The sequence below is a fragment of the Mustelus asterias genome, chromosome 30, assembly GCF_964213995.1.
Source record: "Mustelus asterias chromosome 30, sMusAst1.hap1.1, whole genome shotgun sequence".
NCBI classification, from domain to species: Eukaryota; Metazoa; Chordata; class Chondrichthyes; order Carcharhiniformes; family Triakidae; genus Mustelus; species Mustelus asterias.
In genome coordinates this window covers 2,047,709-2,071,795 of record NC_135830.1, presented here as the reverse complement: position 1 = coordinate 2,071,795, position 24,087 = coordinate 2,047,709, and the positions used below count along the sequence as shown (strand labels likewise).

Sequence of the window (24,087 nt, the reverse complement as noted above, 5' to 3'; positions counted from 1 at the left end):
ACTCATCAGAGGTCAACCTTTTGGCACCCCTTAGAAATTTTCTGGAAGGGGACTACGGAACAATGTCTAAAGAACGTAAACTCTTGCAGAATAAAAGACTTGATTTCGATGCAGCAAAAGCAAGACTGAAGAAGGCCAAGGTCTCAGAGGCCCGTTCAGCAGCAGAACAGGAAATGAGAATTACACAAAGTGAATTTGATCGCCAGGCAGAGATCACAAGACTTTTGCTTGAAAGAATTAGCAGTCCACATGCTCATCACCTTTGTTGCCTGCATGACTATGCTGATGCCCAGTTGACCTACTATGCTCAGTGTTACTATTGCTTTGTTGTGTATATACCCAATTGACGTATTGTTTCTTGTTGTTTTTTAAAATTATTTTACTTCATATTGTACTGTTTATTGCTTTGTTTTGTATACACCCGATTGCTTATTGTTTTTTTTAAATTATTTTACTTCATTTAAATTTGTTAGTACTATTGTGGGTTAGGGATGACACTGTCAACTCCAGATTCGGGGTACTTGCTTGTTCAGATGGTTTGGAGAGAATTGTGTGATCCGGTTCGCTGACGCTCATTGGATCAAGAGGAGGGAATGTGGTGATATAAACAGGGCCTAGTTTTAAGGCTGATAAAATTGGATATCCTAAATTAAAGAATTGGGCATTTTGAAATCAAACACAGTCAAACAGCAGGCAGGCCAATTGTACAATACACAAATGTGTCTGGGCCTGACCCATCAACCACCCATCAAAGGTCGTTACACTCTACTTGAGACTTAGCAGGAGATCATGGCACCTCATTGAAATGCATCGGTCTATTGTTAGAAGCCCAGATCGGGCCAGACTTTCTGTCACCAAGAGATCCTGTAGAAACCTTACCTGATAACAAGTTTAACAACATGGAGATGGACACCTGGGGGCGGACCCTGGTGTCCTGTCAGGCAGACATCAAGAAACCCACTGGGTATTGGAACTCCCTCCTGGGACCTCATTGGCCAGAAGCCAGAGAAGTTTCTGGAAAGGCAAGCAGGCTGGGGAAAAAGGGACACGCTCAGAGGCACACAGGAGCGAAGACTCGACAGGGGAGGCGGCCGTGACCATTCGGAAGACTGACCAGAGAAGGAAGGAAGGAAGGAAGAAGCGGCCATCGAGACTCACCTTCGTGACGACAGACCAGAGGGACTCAGAGAATCGGGCCTGCAGTTTAACCAAGCCATCTTTACGGGTAGTATACTTGAATCTGGGGTATCCTCTTAATTTAAGGGTTAAGAGTGTTATTATTAATAAACTTGTTGAATCTTTACTTGTGTTTGTCCTTTGTCCACCTTGCAAATAAGGGCACCGGGGTAAAACCTTGGAGTAAGTAAACTGGTTGAAAGTATCTGAGAATTAACAGGTACAACAATCTTTTGCTTACTCTCTCGTGCGACGCTTCATAACGAGGCACACTGTGGGAATTGGAATGACATAAAAATGTGGAGAAAGAAAGCATCGTGCTCGTTGCGAGGGATATTATACGTTGCCTCACGGCGGCTCCTCAATGATGTTTCCATCCATGCTCGCTGAAGGAATTTCCTTTCGATCCCGACTTTTTCGCTGTCATCAGCAACACATTAGACACCCTTCTGCCACATCTTAAAGACAATGTTTAGCGGTTAATGGGTTGAGCGTGACGACCAACTAACCGCCAGTTTCGAGATTTCCAGACGAATAGCTGTTCTTCTGAAAAAAACTCAGTATTTGCGTAAATTAGGTGTGAAGCGCATTATCAATTCGTGTGAAGCGATGTGTTGATCGGTTGAACGCAGTGCGTCAAAGTAAGCTGGTATGATTTCTTGCAACAAGGTTGGCTGACGTGAATATTGACAAAACATTGAAGCGAATGAGAGGAATGATCACAGTTGACATCCAGCTGAGCGGTCGTCCGTATGTGTTTCGCTGTAGAGCGGTCAAGGTTTGCTCAAATGTCACCGACCGATTTGTGGCACAGAAGTGTGAAAAGATGGACTATTTGACAGGATGGGAGGCAGACTTTTTCCCAGTTGAAAAATTGTCAACGGCATCGTGAGTGTACAGAAGGACGCGAAGCGACTCAGGCTGTTCGAAAAAGCCATTGCCACTGAGCATCACGTAAACCGGGCTCCACAGACAGAGGTAACCGCATTTGGACAGTACGAGGATTGAACCCTCAGTCGCAGCGTTATTAGCAACATGCTCCAGCCGTATAAACTAACCGGACCCAGTTCATCTTAAATTTTGGATCAATGATTGCGGGAGTTGCATCTTCAGTGAACAGAAAGATATTCTCGAAGGGCTCAATTCAAATTTGTCCACTGGTGATTCAGAAACGGCAAATGTCACCACCATGTGGGAGAGCCGGATTGGATTCCGAATCCGCACATACTCTAATATATTTGCATTAGCTTTGCGCATTCAAGAGCTCGTTTTCCTAAGGCGCCTTGAAGGGAGCTATTTTGGGATGTAAAGGTTGTGTTCTATCCAGTTCTGAGTGTATGGACAGATATAGAATGCTTGCAAATGTTCGTTTCAATCCACCCATGTGCTGGATCCGAATGAAAAGGACGTTAGACGACAGATGAAATTGAGCCGACATGGGGAAAGAAGACAGACGCATGACATCAGCAGAGAGATTAATCGCATTCGTATCCATCACAAGAGGTCAGCATCACTTCAAGGAGGCCAGCTATAAGAATTATTGAGTGGGTATCAGTATGATTTGTGACGCGTTTGAACGTGTAGTCATGGCCGAGTGGTTAAGGCGATGGACTAGAAATCCACTGGGGTTCCCCCGCGCAGGTTCGAATCCTGCTGACTACGCATTTCCGTTTCACTACGACTCGCTGGAAAGGATGGCGTCTTCAATCGCTTTTCCCTGTGGAATGGTTACATATCCCACCAATTTGCATGAAGTTGATGCCGGTCCGCCTGTTCTCTCCAGATGTTTTCTCAACAAATTTGCACCTGACAACTTCAGTTATTCACCTGCGCGGAGAGGGAGTATTTTGACGGTTTATCTGTCGAAATCCCGGATCAGCTGAAATATCAGAGTTGGGACATCTTCGAATTTTCGATGTTCGACGTGGAACTCCCCGAACGTCTCCAACACCGCCTCATAACGGACTTATTTTATCATTGTAAACCTCCCAGGCAGTGTCACCTGTCCTCTTCCTAATGTCTTTTCTGAAGAGTGGTGACCAGCCAGCATCAGCCGTAAGGCTCCGTACTGAGGTCAAACTGCAGATGTGACCACCTGAGCATGATCCCAGTGCTTTTATAAACGATTTCGTAGCCAAATGAAGGACATTATGTCAGCACTCCGTTGTGAATTTAATTAGATGAAGCTCAATCTTTCTCCGCCGGTCCACTCTTTGCAATGAAAACTCCTTTCCCGTCTCGTAACCTTCCACATTCGCCCTTTCGGTTTGTGGCACAGAAGTTTGAAAAGATGGGCAATTTGTCAGAACGGTTGGAAGAAATTTTTCCAGTTTAAAAGTTGTCAAGGAGAAAGAAAATGGGCACTTTGCCGGTCTGGAAGAACGCGAAGCGGATCAGCCTCTGCCGACGAAAAGTTCGGCCCACACGGGTAATCGCATGTGGCCAGCACGGGGATTGAACAAGCGACCTTGGCGTTATTAGCATCACGCTCTAACCACCTGAGCTAACCAGCCAACGTCGCAAGCGATGCCCACGATGAGCAACTGCGTTTTTCTATTGAGTTGCATCATTCAGTGCAGAAGTTGAAATCTTTCACTGCTGACTGATCGCGCATCTTCAACCTGATGGAATGGCATTTTCGTTTTAAACGACTTTCATGGGATTTGGCCTCGGCAATCACAACGTGCATTTGATGTTCACCCCCCCCCCCCCACCCGTCCCACCAGCGCACCCCCCCCCCCCCTCCCGTTTTATTTGAAATATTTTTTTCTGCTAAAATAGTAAAATATGTTGCGAAATTCATTCGGAATATTGTCAACATGTTGCCATTTTGCAGACTGGATGCATTTGCCATTTGTGGAATATTTGCTCCATCTGGAAGTCTGGCAGCCAGGGCTGCAAAATGGGGGCGTGTGTTCAAGCGCAGAATTAACCGGAATCCGTTCACTTTAATTTTTGCATCAATGATTCTGTGAGTTGCACCTTTAGTGAACTGCCATATATTCCCGAAAGTCTGTCATTCAACACGATTTAACGGTTCGAGTAATTCATCAAGTTTTGAAAGGCTGAACAAAACACAGCCCAACTGCCCTTGTGATCCAACTCTTTCTATCAGTAACAGTCACACAGCAGCCCCATTTCACAGGTCCCGGTTAACATTGGCAGAGCGAACTGGTATTTTATCTTTTGCTTACTCTCTCGGGCGAGACTTCATAACGAGGCACACTGTGGGAATTGGTATGAGATAAAAATTTGGAGAAAGCATCGTGCTCGTTGCCAGGGATATTATACGTTGCCTCACGGCGGCTCCTCCATTAAGTTTCCATCCATGCTTGCTGAAGGAATTCTCTTCCGATCCAGACGTGTTTCGCTGTCATCATAAACACATTAGTCACCCTTCTGCCTCATCTTAAAGACAATATTGAGCGGTTAATGTGTTGAGCGTGACGAACAGCTAACTGCCAGTTTCGAGATTTCCAGACGAATAGGTGTTCTTCTGAAAAAACTCAGTATTTGCGTAAATTAGGTGTGAAGCGCATTATCAATTCGTGTGAAGCGATGTGTTGATCGGTTGAATGCAGTGCTTCAAAGTAAGCTGGTATGATTTGTTGCAACAAGCTTGGCTGACGTGAATATTGACAAAACATTGAAGCGAATGAGAGGAATGATCACAGTTCACATCCAGATGACCGGTCCTCCGTATGTGTTCCGCTGGAGAGCGGCCAAAGTTTGCTCAAATGTGAGCGTCAGATTTGTGGCACAGAAGTGTGAAAAGATGGACAATTTGTCAGGATGGGAGGCAGACGTTTTCCCAGTTTCAAAATTGTCAACGGCATCGTGAGTGCACAGAAGTACGCGAAGCGACTCAGCCTGTTCGTAAAAGCCATTGCCACTGAGCATAACGTAAACCCGGGCTCCACAGACAGAGGTAACCGCATTTGGACAGTACGAGGATTGAACTCTCAGTCGCAGCGTTCTTAGCAACACGCTCCAGCCTTGTCAACTAACCGGCCCAGCTCAACTTAAATTTTGGATCAAAGATTGCGGGAGTTGCATCTTCAGTGAACAGAAAGATATTCCCGAAGGGCTCAATTCAAATTTCTCCACTGGTGATTCAGAAACGGCAAATGTCACCACCATGTGGGAGAGCCGGATTGGATTTCGAATCCGCACGTACTCTAATACATCTGCATTAGTTTTGCGCATTCAAAAACTTGTTTTCCTAACGCGCCTATTCTGGGATGGAAAGTTTGTGTTACATCTCATTCTGAGGGTATGGGTATATATAGAATGCTTGCAAATGTTTGATTAAATACACCCATCTGCTGTATCCGAATGAAAATGACGTTAGACGACAGGTGAAACTGAGCCGACATGGGAAAAGAACACAGACGCATGACATCAGCAAATAAATTATTCGCATTTGTATCCATCACAAGAGGTTAACATCACATCAAGGAGGCCGGCTGTAACAGTTATTGAGTGGATATCAGTATGATTTTTGACGCGAGCAGCTGTGTAGTCATGGCCGAGTGGTTAAGGCGATGGACTAGAAATTCATTGGGATTTCCCCGCGCAGGTTCGCATCTTGCTGACTACGTATTTCTCATTTCCGCTTCGCGACGACTTGTTGGAAAGAATGGCACGTTCAATCATTTTTCCCTGTGGAATGGTTACATATCCCACCAACGATGCGTGAAGTTGATGCCGATCCGCCTGTCCTCTCCAGATGTTTTCTCAACAAACTTGCATCTGACAACTTCAGTTATTCACCTGCGCGGAGAGGGAGTATTCTGACTGTTTACACTTTCGAAATCCCGTAACAGCTGGAAAATCACAGTTGGGACATCATCGAATTTTCTATGTTCGACGTGGAACGATCCGAAATTCTCCAACACGGAATTAATTAATCATTGTAAACCTCCCAGGCAGTGTCACCTGTACCGTTCCTAATGCCTTTTCTGAAGAGTGGTGACCAGCAATCATCAGCCGTAAGGTCCGTACTGACGTCAAACTGCAGATGTTACCACCTGAGCATGATCCCTGTGCTTTTATAAACGCTTTCGTAGCCAAATGAAGAACATTATGTCAGCATTCCGTTGTGAACTTAATCAGATGAAGCTCAATCTTTCTACGCCAGTCCACTCTTTGCAAAGAAAACGCCTTTCCCACATTCGTCACCTTCCACACTCGTCCTCCCGGTTTGTGGCATAGAAGTTTGAAAAGATGGGCAATTTGCCAGAAAGGTTGGAATAAATTTTCCCAGTTTAAAAGTTAACAAGGAGAAAAAAAGCAGCACCTTGCGATTGTGCAAGTTCGCAAAGTGAATCAGCCCATGCCGTCGAAAAGGCGGCTGAAACTGCCCACACGGGTAATCGCATGTGGCCAGTACGGGGATTGAACCCGAGAAACTTGGCGTTATGAGCACCACGGTCTAACCACCTGAGCTAACCGGCCGACGTCACCAGCAGATCCCACGATGAGCCACTGCTTGTTTCTATTGAGTTCCATCATTAACTGCAGAAGTTTACATATTTCACTGCTGACTGATCGCGCATCTTCAACCTGATGGAATGGCATTTTCTTTTTAAGTGGCTTTCATGAGATTTGGCTGGGGCAATCACAACGTGCATTTGATTTTCAGCCCCGCGGTTTTATTTGAAATATTTTGTTCTGCTAAAGTCGTAAAATATGTTGCGAATTTCAATCGGAACATTGTCAACATGGAGCCGTTTGGCAGAGTGGATGCATTTGCCATTAGTGGAATATTTGCTCCATCTTGAAGTCTGGCAGCCAGGGCTGCAAAATGGGGGCGTGTGTTTCAGCGCAGCATTAACCTGAATCATTTCAAGTTGAAATTTGAATCAATTATTCTGTGAGTTGCACCTTCAGTGAACAGAAATATATTCCCGAAAGGCTGTCATTCAACACGATTTAACGGTTCGAGTAATTCATCAAGTTTTGAAAGGCTGAACAAAACACAGCCCAACTGCCCTTGGGATCCACCTCTTTCTATCAGTAACAGTCACACAGCAGCCCCATGTCACAGGTCCCGGTAAACACTGGGGAGAGCGAATTGGTATTTAATCTTTTGCCTACAGTCTCGTGCGTGACTTCATAACGAGGCACCCTGTGGGAATTGGAACGAGAATAAACTTGAAGAAAGCATCGTGCTCGTTGCCAGCGATATTATACGTTGCCTCACCGCTGCTCCTCAATGAAATTTCCATCCATGCTTGCTGAAGGAATTTTCTTCCGATCCAGACGTGTTTCGCTGTCATCAGCAACACATGAGACACCCTTCTGCCACATCTTAAAGACAATGGTTAGCGGTTCATGTGTTGACCAGCGACCTGCCAGTTTCGAAATTTCCAGACGAATAGCTGTTCTTCTGAAAAAACTCAGTATTTGCGTAAATTAGGTGTGAAACGCATGATTGATTCGTGTGAAGCGATGTGTTGATCGGTTGAATACGGTGCTTCAAAGTAAGCTGGTATGATTTCTTGCAACATGGTTGGCTGACGTGATTATTGACAAAACATTGAAGCGAATGAGAGGAATGATCACAGTTGACATCCAGCTGACCGGTCGTCCGTATGTGTTTCGCTGTAGAGCGGTCAAGGTTTGCTCAAATGTCACCGACCGATTTGTGGCACAGAAGTGTGAAAAGATGGACAGTTTGTCAGGATGGGAGGCAGACCTTTTCCCAGTTGAAAAATTGTCAACGGCATTGTGAGTGTACAGAAGTACGCGAAGCGACTCAGGCTGTTCGACAAAGCCATTGCCACTGAGCATAACGGAAACCGGGCTCCACAGACAGAGGTAACCGCATTTGGACAGTACGAGGATTGAACCCTCAGTCGCAGCGTTATTAGCAACATGCTCCAGCCGTATAAAATAACCGGCCCCAGTTCATCTTAAATTTTGGATCAATGATTGCGGGAGTTGCATCTTCAGTGAACAGAAAGATATTCCCGAAGGGCTCAATTCAAATTTGTCCACTGGTGATTCAGAAACGGCAAATGTCACCACCATGTGGGAGAGCCGGATTGGATTCCGAATCCGCACATACTCGAATATATCTGCATTAGTTTTGCGCATTCAAGAGCTCGTTTTCCTCAGGCGCCTTGAAGGCAGCTTTTTTGGGATGTAAAGTTTGTGTTTCAACCAGTTCTGAGTGTATGGACAGATATAGAATGCATGCAAATGTTTGTTTCAATCCACCCATGTGCTGTATCCGAATGAAAAGGACGTTAGACGACAGGTGAAATTGAGCCGACATGGGGAAAGAAGACAGACGCATGACATCAGCAGAGAAATTAATCGCATTCGTATCCATCACAAGAGGTCAGCATCACTTCAAGGAGGCCGGCTATAAGAATTATTGAGTGGGTATTGTAAGGAATAATCATTAAGACAACATATATTGGAAGGAATAATTATTAGGACAAGTAGGAGATAATAATTAACATAGAAGAGATAATCACTACTTGAGAAGCTCTCATATATCACATATATTATTAAGCATACACCTGTACCCTTTTAAGTGCACAATACCTTACCAGGTCAGTACACATGGATACTCACATAAATGAACATAAAGGCTGAAAGAAGTCAAGCAAACACACAGAAGCTGAAAGTAATTTCTTAAATAAACGTGAGAAAGTCAGACAACGGGAAAAAAGACTTGGCATAGCAGGATGCCTTACAATGGTTGAACAAACAACAACCTTGGCTGATTAGACAATAAACTTCAGATAAGAAGGCAAGATGTAACCACAGTGATATCATAGCACATTCATTAGTGACCAATCAGAAAGAAGGCAGATAACGTAGGTCTTGTAAACCATGGTGGCTAACGAAAAGTGGCCTTGGGGTCTGCAACAAAAAAACCTTGACTGTAAGATAAGAATGATGAAATATGAAGCTACATGTGGATAAAAAGGACTGTCAGAGCACTGGTTTTTTGGATTCATCTGGAAATCCCGGCTTTATTGAAATGTATTAGCTAATAAAGCCTTGCTGCCTGGAAGATCAAGACTCAGACTCTCTATTCTGATTGATGAACTCTTCTTGCCGTCCACGGGGAACCACGGCAAATCTGGCGCTTGCGAGCAGGGCAGAGTTGAGGTCGTCCGGTGACTCAACCCCGGAGGGATCGAGGGAGACTGTGGTCCGACCGGAACCGAGAAGTCCCCAGCTGGCCTTCTGTCAACAAGATAAGCAGACTTGCATGCATGTAAATCCTTGTTGTCAGAAAGGGGTTTTCGAGGCCTGGCGCACCCGGTTCTCCACTGGTCCTGGATCTCACCTGCCCAAAAGATAACCTGCATTGGTAAAGTTAAAATTGTGTAAAATATTGAGAGACTGAGTCTGATCGGAAGGGTAAATTTTGCATGTAAAAAGCACGCTTTAGTTTTATGTACTGTATTGTCCACGAATGGGTAAAAAGTGAGACGCTACAAAAACCGAACGCTAATTGATGCAATTAGGTTAGTCGAGCGGTTTGGAGCGGGCTTCCAGGTTACGACTTGCCCAAGGAGAGTAAGTGTAGGCAAGCCTGCCAGTCCAAACCTACCCAGGACCTCGGAGAGAGAGACGTCAGCCGAGAGGAAGGAGAGATCTAGGAGAGATTGGTCTCCTACCTGATATAGTAATTAAGGACCTACGTTGATCGCCGGAAGAAGAGAGGGGACAGGTAGTGAAATAAAGTAAAGGGGCTACAAGGAGAAGCCTGAAAAGGTTGATCTGGAATAGCGGTGTAAGCAGCTGTTGGTAAATGTGGAGTGTAAAGCAGGATCACGACAGTGATGAATCACGTAGGAATATTGCAGTAATAGATTTCTTAAGTAGTGGTGTTAACACACATTTCTTTGGAGAAGATCTAGTAAAAATAGATGGAGGAGGTTTTAGGGAGTGGTATGAGGGTGAGAGAAATGCCCTGCTAAGAAGAATAACTGAAGTAGTTAATTTGGAGGAAGTGAATAAGGAGTGGCCATATGTAAATTGGGACGAAATAATATACAAAAATTGGACGAGTGAAGCAGTAGAAGAAACATTGCCAGAATTAATAGAAGAAATCAGACCAAGTAAGGCTCTGTTCGAAATCAGTGAGCAAGTGGAGGCATATTATCCACTAGCAGAAGAAAAAGGATTATCACCAGGAGAGGGAAGAACAGGGAAGCAAATACTGAGACCACGGTTGGAAATACAGTTGTCAGTCAGGGAAGTGCAGTGGGAAGATAGTCCAAGGACAGAAAAAGGGAAAACAGTATAGCGCATAAAAATAACAATAGTGCCAAATACCAACATATCAGAAAATATTAAGCCGCAAGGCAGTGCAAAGAAACAGAACATGCCATATCAAATTAAGACACCGGTGGAAATTCTGGGAGAAAAGTACCCAGCCCTGAAAGGAGACATAGCCCATATCTCCCAAAAATGGACCAAAAGAACAAGTAAATTAAACACACAGTGGCCAGAGGGAGGCACCTGGTGTACAGAAAGATGTGAGGATCAGAAAGGACTGGTAAAGAACTATAAACTAAGGGATAAATCACAAAAGAGAAATCAGAAAAGAAGAAAAGAATTGGAGATACTAACACTATTTGAAAAGGAAGGAAAAGAGAAAAAGCGCATATGGAAAATGCAAATGCCAGTTCAGATTCAGGAAAAGGAAAAATTGAAAGACCCAAATATAGCCCCGCCCCCTTATAAGGAAAACCAAGATTTTGCTGGGCTGTATCCAGTAATAAAGGGGACAGTGAATTTTGAGGGGGAATATGAAGAAAGGGACATGACCCGCGAACAATGGGCAAAGCAGGAGGTGGAAAGAAAGGTAAAAAGGGAAGACGAAGGTGCTAAAGTGGAAGGAGAACTGGATAACATACGCCGTATGAGGCAAGAGTTAGAGGAAGAGTTGGTTCGGGTAATGGTGTTAAAATGGGCAAATAGAAAAATGGAGGAAGAACAGAGTAAAAAAGGTGAGGAGGCAGTGGACAGTGAGGCAAGGTGTGAAGAGGAGGAGGGTAAGGAAGAATGGGATGAAAAATGTAAATATAGCAAGGGAAGTGCAGGAAGAAAAGAAGCAAGACAGGGATACAATGGGTACCCCCGATGAAACTTATATGTGAAGAATTGGACGAGAAAGACTCCACCAGTTTGAGTGAGGAGGACGAAGAAAAGGTAAGAAACTTAAGAAAGTTAAGAAAGTCAAATCGAAGAAGGAGACCACCTACCAAGTTTGGAGAAATAGAATGGGAAGACCCAAAAGCATTCCCCGTAGTTGTAAATGGAAATAGGACACAATACATTCCGTGGGCAGGACACGACCTACCCAATTTAATTAGTGAATTACCAAATATCATGGATGGGGCTGGGAGGTGGATTGGACAGCTGGAGGCAGGAATGGTAGGAAAAAGAATGGCCCTAGGAGATATCAAAGCTCTCCTAACAAAAGTACTGGGAATGAATCAAATGGCTGAAGTCATGAGACTTGCTGGAATTCCTACTGCAGCACTCGATCCAAATGTGGATGGAGTGCTCATAGATGAATACCGCCCACTAATTTGGCGAGCACTAAGGGGATTGTACCCTAACCGTGTAGATCTGAAATCACTAAAAGGAGACCCACTGGGAGAGGAGGAAAATGCTGCAACATATGTTGAAAATCAGTTAAAAAGGTGGAGAAGGGACACAGAAAGAGACATCCTGACAGACCCCCTAACTAATGCCATGTTCCGAGCAGCCATCTTAGAAGGCCTACCAGCTTCAGCTAAGTCCAGATTGGATGAAGTAGTCGGCCTGGAATCACAAATTTACAGGGAATTTCTGGACTATGTTATCCACGCAGTAGAGAGACACCGTAAAGAGGAGAAGAATGCAGATAAACAATTAAAAGAAGTACACCGTAAGCTCCTGCAGGCGCAGTTAGAAGAAATAAAAGCTAAACAAAAGTCAAAAGAGGACCCCACCCCCAAGAAAATGGCACCCATAATAACTGAAGTGATTACTGAAGAAACCCCCAACCCAACACCAGAGAGGGGGGGAGAGGGATGTCAGCCTATTATAACCTATAACATCTCTGGTTTCCCGATGCCCATGAACCAAGGGGGATTCAATCCAAATTATCAGACCACATATCTACCTCAAAATCAGAATAATTGGAACGGAAAAGGACAGGGACAGGGAAAAGCACCCTATCAGAACCAGAGGGGACAAAACCAAGGATATAATCAAGGCCCCAGGCAGGGAGGACCACCTGGCCCTCCAGGGGTATGCTGGGGATGTGGGGAAACAGGACACATAAAAAGGAATTGTCCCCAAAACAGCTATAGACAAGGAGGTCAACAACAAATGAGTCAGCAAATGATGCAAGTGCCAACCAGTGACTGCCCAATGAGTCAGGGGCCAGTAAATCACCAGAGTTTCCTATAGGGAGGCCCAGAGAACCCCGAAATGGTAGGCCAGTATGTACAAATAACGGACACAGCAAATCAAGAACCTGTAATCAATGTTAGAATAGGGGGGGTTGAGATCCCTATGATGATAGATACAGGAGCTACTTGTACGTGCATACAAGAAAAATATGCAGGACACCTACCATTGTCAGGTCAGTTTGTAAAAACTATGGGGTTCTCGGGGAAAGCAGTATTGACTCAAATGACGATGCCGGTGCCTATCACCGTTGGAAACAAAACCACTCATGTGCCTGTGTTAGTATGCAATAAAACACCACTGAATTTGTTAGGCCGGGATGCAATCTTAGGGTTAGGGTTAAAATTAGAGTGTATAACTCAAGGAATTAATCTGACGGGCATGTACGTAATTAGGGTAAGGGGAGAAGAGTGGGCCAATGTATATTGGCTAGGGGACATAGAAGAACAAATTAAAAAGCAGGTATGGGAAATTTGGGGGACATTTGTAGAGGCCCAGATTCCAGACGCCGAATGGCCGAAAACTGAACTACATAGCACAATGATTTTTGATAAAATGCAACAGTCAGAGATACAGGAGAAGTGGAATAAAGAGGCAGGACAAGAACAGGAAATAAATTCAGACAGCATTTTAATCGGACCAGAGGGAGCAGCCCTCACAATTAGAAAGAATGAATGGGTCAGAAAATGGTTCTCAGTGCCTGAGACAGAACCACATGTAACGCTAAAGGTGAATCCTGATTACAGACCAAAGGATTTGGGACTTATGACGTTTAGGGCACAGGAACTGGAATTTATTAAAGCAAACAATGAGAATATTTGGATGTCGACTGACGGACAAATGGTGAAAATATCTGTTAATGCAAGGATGACTGGAAGACCAAAAGAGGTAAAAATAGAGTTAAAAGATAAAGAAGTAGAGCAAGAATGGAGAGCAAAGTTAGAAAAAGATTTAGATTCTCTCCCTGAGGAATGGTGGTCAAAGAACGACACAGATGTCGGCAAAGTTAAAACAGCTACCCCAGTCGAAGTAAAATTGAAGCCAGGATGTCAAGGACCTTATAAACCACAATATCCAATCAAGGCAGAAGCAGTAAAAGGCATAAGAGAAACAATCAGAGGATTAGGAGACGCAGGGGTGTTAAAAGAAACCCGAAGTAAATGTAACACATCCTTATTACCAGTTAAAAAGGCAGATGGGGAAAAGTGGAGGTTAGTACACGACCTGAGAGCAGTTAATGAAGTAGTTGAAAATATGCCAGTAGAAGTCCCTAACCCCTACACCTTATTGACTAACATACCGTCTGAAAGCAGATGGTTTACAGTAATATACTTATGCTCAGCGTTTTTCAGTGTGCCCTTGGCACAAGCGAGTCAGTACTTATTTGCTTTCAAGTACGAGGGAAAACAGTACACATACAATAGAATGCCACAAGGATTCAAACACTCCCCACATGTATTCAACCAAGTGTTGAGAGCAGATTTGGCAGGGATACAACTAGAAGGAACACTGATACAATATGTGGATGACTTGTTGTTGTGCACAGAAACAAAGGAACAATGTAGGGAAGAAAGATTAAAACTGCTGGAAAAACTGGCGAAAGGAGGACATAAAGTGTCAAGAAAGAAATTACAGTTCTGTCAAAGAAAAGTAGAATACCTTGGAAGGGAAATAACTGTTGGACAAAAAAGAATAGCTCACCGGCAGATAGAAGCAGTATTGAAAATCCCAAAACCACAGACAGTGAGACAGACGATGACATTCTTAGGAATGACAGGATTTAGTTCAGAATGGATAGAAAACTATGCAGAAAAAACACAAGCGTTAAGGAAAATAATGAAAGAGGCCGGATGTGAGGAGTTAAAAGCCATCTTGATATGGGACAGGGAGGCCTCAGAGGCATTTGATAACGTGAAACAAGAGATGGTGCAAGCACCAGCACTGATGCTGCCTTCGTATGATAAACCCTTTGACCTTTTTGTTAGCAACAGAGAAACAGGATTCGCAACTGCTGTGTTAATGCAGGACAGGTGTAAAGGAAGAAAGAAACAAGCAATAGCTTATTATAGCACCAAGTTAGATGATGTGGCCCTGGGGTACCCTCCATGTTATCAGGGTTTGGCAGCTGCTTGGTGGGCTTACGAAAAAGCAGCTACCATCACAATGGGATATTTAATAAACATACATGTACACCACAAAGTAGCTGAATTGATTGAGCAAGGAAAATTTGTGCTGACACCTGCGAGGATCCATCATTATCGAATGCTAACCACATTTCCAGATATCACAATAATAAAGTGCAACAGAGTAAATCCAGCTGATTACATGCCATTACCTCATGAAGGAGAAGAACATGAATGCTTAAGAGAAGCAAAAACATTTATGAAACTGAGAGAAGACTTAAGAGCAGAGGGACTAGTGACAGAAGAGAAGAGGACACTGTATGTAGATGGCTCATGTTACAGGGATCACTTGGGAAACCACGCAGGCTATGCCATAGTTGAACAAAGACCAGGAGGCCTTGAAGTTATAGAAGCAGAAAAATGTGAACAGCCCTGTTCGGCCCAACTAGCAGAACTTAAGGCACTAACCAGAGCATGTGAATTAGCAAAAGGGGAGGCAGTAGAAGTGTATACAGATTCGGCTTATGCACATGGAGTGTGTCATCTGTTTGGATCAATCTGGAAACAGAGAGGCTTTATGAAAAGTAGTGGGGGACGAATACAGCATGAAAGTCAAATAAAAGCCTTAATACAAGCTATGATGGGCCCAAAAGAATTGGCCATAATCAAATGTCAGGCACACAAGAAAGGAAAAGATAATGTGACTAAAGGAAATGCAAATGCTGACAAAGCAGCCAAAGAAGTAGCAGGATGTGCATTAACTACAATAGCTCCAGTAGAAATAGCAGAACCACATCCAGGACCAGGGGTAGGGAGTATCATTCCCCAGCCCACGTTAGATGACGTAATACAATTACAGGAGGACGCTGGAATAGCTGAGAAGACCATGTGGAAAGAAAGGGGAGCGATACAAGGACAGCAGGATAGACTGTGGCGAAATGGAGAGGGGATGGTAATAGCACCCACAGCATTACTAACCTTACTGATAAGTGAGGCACATGGAGTTGACCACTGTGCAAGAGGAGAAGTGATCAGGAAGATTAAGAAGGAAGGGTTTTGGTCACCATACTTACAGAGTTCCATTGATTACATGTTAAGTCAATGTGAGGTGTGTGCGCAGAACAATATCAGGAAAAGCATAACTGCCCCAATAGGACATATACCCATTCCTGAGGGACCATTTAAACACCTGTGTATGGATTATGTGGACATGGTGAAAAAGATAAACGGGAAAAGATATATGTTAGTAATCATTGACAGATTCAGCAGATGGATAGAAGCAACACCATCTAAAGATCAAGGGTCAGGAACAGTGATCAACTTCCTGACAAAAGAAGTCATTCCAAGATTTGGCATACCAGCCAAATTAAGTTCAGACAATGGATCTGCATTTGTAGGAAGAGTACTGAGAGAAACCCTCTCAGTGCTCCGAGTGAAACAGAAATTTGACTGTGTCTACCATCCTCAGTCACAGGGAATGGTAGAAAGGGCAAATGGAGTTCTTAAGGCCAAAATAAGCAAGATCTGTAGCGATACAGGGAAAAACTGGATTGATGCCCTACCACTAGCCTTAATGCAACGCCGAAGTCAGGAGAATAGAATAACACACTTAAGTCCACATGAGATGATGATGGGGAGACTAATGCCCGTGCCAAAGATTAGGGGAACGGGAGGCCCTACATTAGAATATTTAGATCAGGACACTAAAGAGTACATGCAGCCATTAACTGTTATACATAGAACTATATTTGAACAGGAAAAAGCCAAAGAGGAAGAAAGCCCAGCGGCTGACCACCGAATCAGACCTGGAGATCGAGTATACATCAAGAAATTCCGAAGGCGCTGGGACGAACCAAGAAGAGAAGGACCTTTCGATGTTACCAGAGTTTCACCCACAGCCTTACAAGTAGAAGGCAGTACACTGTGGTACCATTTAAATCATTGTACTAGGACAATACCAGGTATAGGGGAAGATAGAGAGGCTGTCGCAGTTGAAAGCCCGGAGAGAAGTAGTAGTGGGGACGAAGAAAACACAGGAGAAAGTTCCAATAGTTCTGTGCCAGATCAAAATAGAGATGCAGAGAGGGAGGATAGTGAGGATAACATTGAGTTTGATTTGGATGATGGGCCAGATGATGTTCCTGGTCCTAGTACGGGAAGTGGGGAAGAAGGGGCAGCAGCTCCCGCCCCCTTCCCGACTTGGGACTTGGAAACCATTGCCACCAAAGACTTCCTGGGTGAATAATAGAAAAGAGCAATTTATAGCAGACACAACACTAAAAGTCCGAGAAGGAAGAAAAATGTGGAAAATAAAAACTAAGGAATTAGCAAACAGCAAGACGAGTAAGGAAGGTAATCGGGATTCTACCTATTATCAACTAAGAAAAAGAAATCACAAGCGGTCAGTAGCAGCAGATACAATTTGGGAAAAAGCACAGAGAAATGAGTGGTGGAAATGGGCTGAATACACAGGATACAAAAATAATAATGGAAAGGAGTGCGTAATTTGTGCGTCAGAAAAACCTCGCACTCAGGTAATTGACATATCGTGGGGATCAGGGGAATGCAGGACCTGGTATAAAAACTGGAAAAAGGAAAAGTGCCAAGGTAAATATACAACATATCCACACACATACACTACAGGAAATCAGACAGTTACTATCCAAATAGTAAACTGCTCGGAACCCTCATGTAGTGATCTCTGTAATGGGACAATGCCAGTGTGTCAATACCACTGCATTTTATATGCTGGGGTAGGAAGTGGCACGCAAAATTTGGCCCGAGAATGTCCAAAGTGGCCAGAAACGGCAATGGACGCGACCCCAAAAGAATGGAGGATAAAACCCGACTTACAGATCCAAGATTGCTATTGGAGAGAAAGTCGTGAGGGAACTAAATTAGGAAATTACACAGGAAAATGCAAAAAGGTTTGGAATATAACTGATATCCATAGCCTATACGTCTCAAAGCAAGGGGGAGAACCACCTCCTCCGCGAGTACTGGATTTACAAATAAATCAGCAAGCTGATCTATGGTGGCTGTGTGATCCCAAAAAGGGGTTAATGGCAAAACTGCCGGTGGATTGGATTGGATTGTGTGCTAGGGTCATGCTGGCACAAAATACTGTCCTGCTACCGATGGAACATGAAATGGAAGTTCGAAGAGTGAGAAGGTCATACACACCTAATCCAGAAATAAAGTTAGATGCAATAGGACAACCTCGTGGAATCCCCAATGAATTTAAAGCGAGAAATGAGATAGCTGCGGGGTTTGAATCCATTCTAATCTGGATTACCCCCAACAAAAACACTGAATGGATTAATTACATTTATTACAATCAGCAGAGATTCATTAACTGCACTGATGAAGCTCTTACTGCACTAGGTGAGCAGTTAGATGCAACTAGCAAAATGGCTTGGCAGAATAGGCAAACACTAGATTGGCTATTAGCAGAAAAAGGGGGTGTATGTGTTATGTTTGGCGATCAATGCTGTACATTCATCCCTAACAACACTGATCCAAAAGGATCATTCACTAAAGCTATGACCAACTTACAAAATCTAAGGAAAAAATGCATGACAATGCTGGATTTGGCCATAATATTTGGAATTGGCTTGATAATGTATTCGGACAATGGGGAGCATGGTTTGCAAAGGCAGGGGTTATAATGGTAGTAGTAATAATCATAATTGGACTAATCTTTTGTTGTTTACTGCCTGCTTTGAGATCTTTAATTACCAGACTAATGATGCGACAAATGGTAGTGCGAATAGAGAATGAACAAATCCCCGAACAAGAAGTCCAGGAATGGGTTCAAGTTGAATTACCCCCACCGAATAGACTCATGATAACTTTGATTGAGACTGACGCTCCTTGTTTTGCAATGTAGCACTAAAGACTGCAAAAGAGGGGAAGATCTGTTTCAATGCGTTAAAAGAAGATGGAAATTTGATTTGTATACCAGTGATCAGTATTTTCCTTCCTCAGGAACAAGGACTGTTGACACAAACTCTACCGCTCAAGTTCATGGTTCACCGAATTCGACCCAGGAAACTGAGCTATCATCTGAACTGACAAAACAAGAGAAATCACTGAAATTGAAGCTGAAAGACTGTATAAACTAAATAGTAGTAGCGGCGACTAAGCGCGGGAAAATAATTGTGTAAACTGTGATGAATTGTACTCTCCCTCCTTGTGATAGCATGGGAAAAGTAGGGGTAGGATGTATAGGGATAATACTAGTACTTAGTATGGGGGGTGGCAAGAGTAAAAATGAACAGGAAGAAGACAGATCGCATATAAATACTTACCTCTCTATGTCATATATGTATGCAGAAAGATTGAACATAAGCAAATGTTGGGTCTGCACTCATGTCCCAAGCCATTCCCAAGAAGGCCTACCACTCCAGTCTCTCCCCTTTCAGAATCAGAAACTATAGAATGGATATTGAGACAAAATAAGACAGGGGAAGGAGGAAACATGACAATGTGGGAGTCAGCTGGGTATAGAATGACCAGGTTTGCTACATGGTACCAACCAACCTACGACCATTCCCAGTTCCCACCTGTACCGACGGTCCTAAAATCAAATGGACCAGGATCCTTCTGTTTAAAGAAAAATGTGGATGGAGCAAGAGTTGGAGAAAGTAAATGTCAGCAAACTGTAGAATGGCAACCACCTGTGAATGATTTAAGTACAGCTGGTATGTTCAAAATAGACTGGACTGAAATATGCAACATCACATCAAGCAACGTGTGGGAAGGAAAAGCTGTACAACCTTGGATGACGTTGGCTGATAACTTTACGGCCTACGATGGAACTTACTTTATATGCGGTACAAAGGCATATCCCTGGCTTCCTGCGAACTGGACAGGCTCCTGTTATCTGGGATATGTAGTGCCCTACATGCACCACATGCCTTCCCTACGAAGCTACCCTTCGCGAGCAAAACGAACAATCAGTAAGACTGACTGGTTCTTTATGATGGCCTTTCCATTACATGGGACAGGAAGAACGGCAGACGAGTTAATTCTGATGGCCACAGCCCTGGAACAACTGGCTAATATCACTGCAGCTGAAGCTCGAAAAACAGGGCAAGCCTTGACAGAAGTATCAGCAGAACTGATGGCAGTCCGCACAGTAGCCCTGCAAAATAGACTGGCTTTGGACTATCTATTGGCCTCGCAGGGAGGAACATGTGCCATAATTTAACAAGAATGCTGTACTTACATACCAGATAAATCTGAGAATATAACTAACCTTGCAAAGCATATCAAGGCACAAGCAGACCAACTCCAAAAGATAGGTCACGAATTCCATGATTATAACCCACCTGGATGGTTAGGATGGGCAGGAAATGGGATGTTTGATTCGATTTTTAAATCATTTATGTTACTGTTGCATATAATAGTAGGGATAGCATTAGCAGGATGCTTACGTCGATGTGTAATTAACAGGGCAATGGACAGCATGTACCATTATCATAAGTTTGAAAATAAGAGGAGATAATATGAACCTAGATACCATACGCATAGAGGGAAATACTTAAATGATCAAGCAAAATCAAGGAGGGAGAGATGTGTTAGTACAAAGTGTATGAAATGTATTAATGCAAAAATGTATTTTAATGAACTATCAGGTAAGGGAAATCTGGAGGAGCAGTTCGCAATTAGGCTATTAATAAACAAAAAGGGATATTGATCCTACACTTAAGCTCCTCCACATTTCGTGAAACCAAACATAAAGAACAGTACAGCACAGGAAACAGGCCCTTCGGCCCTCCAAGCCTGTGCCGCTCCTTGGTCCAACTAGACCAATCGTTTGTATCCCTCCATTCCCAGGCTGCTCATGTGACTATCCAGGTAAGTCTTAAACGATGTCAGCGTGCCTGCCTCCACCACACTACTTGGCAGCGCATTCCAGGCCCCCACCACCCTCTGTGTAAAAAACGTCCCTCTGATGTCTGAGTTATACTTCGCCCCTCTCAGCTTGAGCCCGTGACCCCTCGTGATCGTCACCTCCGACCTGGGAAAAAGCTTCCCACTGTTCACCCTATCTATACCCTTCATAATCTTGTATACCTCTATTAGATCTCCCCTCATTCTCCGTCTTTCCAAGGAGAACAACCCCAGTCTACCCAATCTCTCCTCAGAGCTAAGACCCTCCATACCAGGCAACATCCTGGTAAACCTTCTCTGCACTCTCTCCAATGCCTCCACGTCCTTCTGGTAGTGCGGCGACCAGAACTGGACGCAGTACTCCAAATGCGGCCTAACCAGCGTTCTATACAGCTGCATCATCAGACTCCAGCTTTTATACTCTATACCCCGTCCTATAAAGGCAAGCATACCATATGCCTTCTTCACCACCTTCTCCACCTGTGTTGCCACCTTCAAGGATTTGTGGACTTGCACACCTAGGTCCCTCTGTGTTTCTATACTCCTGATGACTCTGCCATTTATTGTATAACTCCTCCCTACATTATTTCTTCCAAAATGCATCACTTCGCATTTATCCGGATTAAATTCCATCTGCCACCTCTCCGCCCAATTTTCCAGCCTATCTATATCCTGCTGTATTGCCTGACAATGCTCTTCGCTATCCGCAATTCCAGCCATCTTTGTGTCATCCGCAAACTTGCTGATTACACCAGTTACACCTTCTTCCAAATCATTTATATATATCACAAATAGCAGAGGTCCCAGTACAGAGCCCTGCGGAACACCACTGGTCACAGACCTCCAGCCGGAAAAAGACCCTTCAACCACTACCCTCTGTCTCCTATGGCCAAGCCAGTTCTCCACCCATCGAGCCACTTCTCCTTGTATCCCATGAGCCTTAACCTTCTTCACCAACCTGCCATGTGGGACTTTGTCAAATGCCTTACTGAAATCCATATAGACGACATCCACGGCCCTTCCTTCATCAACCGTTTTTGTCACTTCCTCAAAAAACTTCACCAAATTTGTAAGGCACGACCTCCCTCTTACAAAACTATGCTGTCTGTCGCTAATGAGATTGTTCCGTTCTAAATGCACATACATCCTGTCTCTAAGAATCCTCTCCAACAACTTCCCTACCACGGACGTCAAGCTCACCGGCCTATAATTTCCTGGGTTATCCCTGCTACCCTTCTTAAACAACGGGACCACATTCGCTATCCTCCAATCCTCAGGGACCTCACCCGTGTCCAAGGAAGCGACAAAGATTTCCGTCAGAGGCCCAGCAATTTCACCTCTCGTCTCCCTGAGCAGTCGAGGATAGATGCCATCAGGCCCTGGGGCTTTGTCAGTTTTAATGTTCCCTAAAAAACCTAACACTTCCTCTCTCGTAATGGAGATTTTTTCTAACGGGTCAACACCTCCCTCCGAGACACTCCCGGTTAACACGCCCCTCTCCTTCGTGAATACCGATGCAAAGTATTCATTTAGGATCTCCCCTATTCCCTTGGGTTCTAAGCATAATTCCCCTCCTTTGTCCCTGAGAGGTCCGATTTTCTCCCTGACAACTCTTTTGTTCCTAACGTATGAATAGAATGCCTGAGGATTCTCCTTAATCCTGCCTGCCAAGAACATCTCGTGCCCTCTTTTTGCCCTTCTAACTAAGACATATATTGGGAAAATATATCAAGAAATAGTTTAGTGAGACAATGATGTCTCAAAGAGGGGATATGTAAGGAATAATCATTAAGACAACATATATTGGAAGGAATAATTATTAGGACATGTGGGAGATAATAATTAACAGAGAAGAGATAATCACTACTTGAGAAGCTCTCATATATCACATATCTTATTAAGCATACACCTGTACCCTTTTAAGTGCACAATACCTTACCAGGTCAGTACACATGGATACTCACATAAATGAACATAAAGGCTGAAAGAAGTCAAGCAAACACACAGAAACTGAAAGGAATTTCTTAAATAAACGTGAGAAAGTCAGACAACGGGAAAAAAGACTTGGCATAGCAGGATGCCCTACAATAGTTGAACAAACAACAAACTTGGCTGATTAGACAATAAACTTCAGATACGAAGGCAAGATGTAACCACAGTGATATCATAGCACATTCATTAGTGACCAATCAGAAAGAAGGCAGATAACGTAGGTCTAGTAAACCATGGTGGCAAACGAAAAGTGGCCTTGGGGTCTGCAACAAAAAAACCTTGACTGTAAGATAAGAATGATGAAATATGAAGCTAAATGTGGATAAAAAGGACTGTCAGAGCACTGGTTTTTTGGATTCATCTGGAAATCCCGGCTTTATTGAAATGTGTTAGCTTATAAAGCCTTGCTGCCTGGAAGATCAAGACTCAGACTCTCCATTCTGATTGATGAGCTCTTCTGGCCGTCCACGGGGAACCACGGCAGTATCAGCATGATTTCTGACGCGTTTGACCCTGTAGTCATGGCCGAGTGGTAAAGGCGATGGACGAGAAATCCATTGGGGTTTCCCCGCGCAGATTCGAATCCTGCTGACTACGCATTTCTCATTTCCGTTTCACTACGACTCGCTGGAAAGGATGGCATCTTCAATCACTTTTCCCTGTGGAATGGTGACATATCCCACCAATTTGCGTGAAGTTGATGCCATTCCGCCTGTCCTCTCCAGATGTTTTCTCAACAAATTTGCACCTGACAACTTCAGTTATTGACCTGCGCGGAGAGGGAGTATTTTGACTGTTTACTCTGTCGAAATCCCGTATCAGCTGGAATATCAGAGTTGGGACAACTTCGAATTTTCTATGTTCGACGTGGAACGACCCGAACGTCTCAAACACCGCCTCATAACGGACTTATTTTATCATTGTAAACCTCCCAGGCAGTGTCACCTGTCCTCTTCCTAATGTCTTTTCTGAAGAGTGGTGATCAGACAGCATCAGCCGTCAGGCTCCGGACTGAGGTCAAACTGCAGATGTGACCACCTGAGCATGATCCCAGTGCTTTTATAAACGATTTCGGAGCCAAATGAAGGACATTATGTCAGCATTCCGTTGTGAATTTAATGAGATGAAGCTCAATCTTTCTCCGGCGGTCCACTCTTTGCAATGAAAACTCCTTTCCCGTCTCGTAACCTTCCACATTCGCCCTTTCGGTTTGTGGCACAGAAGTTTGAAAAGAACGCGAAGCGGATCAGCATCTGCCGACGAAAAGATGACAGGTTTTGCCCACACGGGGAATCGCATGTGGCCAGTACGGGGATTGAACCCGCGACTTTGGCGTTATTAGCACCACGCTCTAACCACCTGAGCTAACCGGCCGACGTCGCAAACAAAGCCCACGAAGAGCAACTGCGTTTTTCTATTGAGTTGCATCATTAAGTGCAGAAGTTTAAATTTTTCACTGCTG

The 24,087-nt window shown here is 44.0% G+C and overlaps 5 non-coding genes across 5 annotated transcripts; 3 read left to right on the top strand and 2 right to left on the bottom strand.

The window, feature by feature from the left end:
• Positions 1–2,756: 2,756 nt before the first annotated feature.
• On the top strand, positions 2,757–2,838 carry trnas-aga (transfer RNA serine (anticodon AGA)). Its single transcript has one exon. It is a non-coding gene; the product is annotated as a tRNA-Ser (tRNA).
• Positions 2,839–5,694: 2,856 nt separating this feature from the next.
• On the top strand, positions 5,695–5,776 carry trnas-aga (transfer RNA serine (anticodon AGA)). Its single transcript has one exon. It is a non-coding gene; the product is annotated as a tRNA-Ser (tRNA).
• Positions 5,777–6,558: 782 nt separating this feature from the next.
• On the bottom strand, positions 6,559–6,633 carry trnam-cau (transfer RNA methionine (anticodon CAU)). Its single transcript has one exon. It is a non-coding gene; the product is annotated as a tRNA-Met (tRNA).
• Positions 6,634–23,140: 16,507 nt separating this feature from the next.
• trnas-aga (transfer RNA serine (anticodon AGA)) lies at positions 23,141–23,222 on the top strand. Its single transcript has one exon. It is a non-coding gene; the product is annotated as a tRNA-Ser (tRNA).
• Positions 23,223–23,925: 703 nt separating this feature from the next.
• trnai-aau (transfer RNA isoleucine (anticodon AAU)) lies at positions 23,926–23,999 on the bottom strand. Its single transcript has one exon. It is a non-coding gene; the product is annotated as a tRNA-Ile (tRNA).
• Positions 24,000–24,087: the final 88 nt, after the last annotated feature.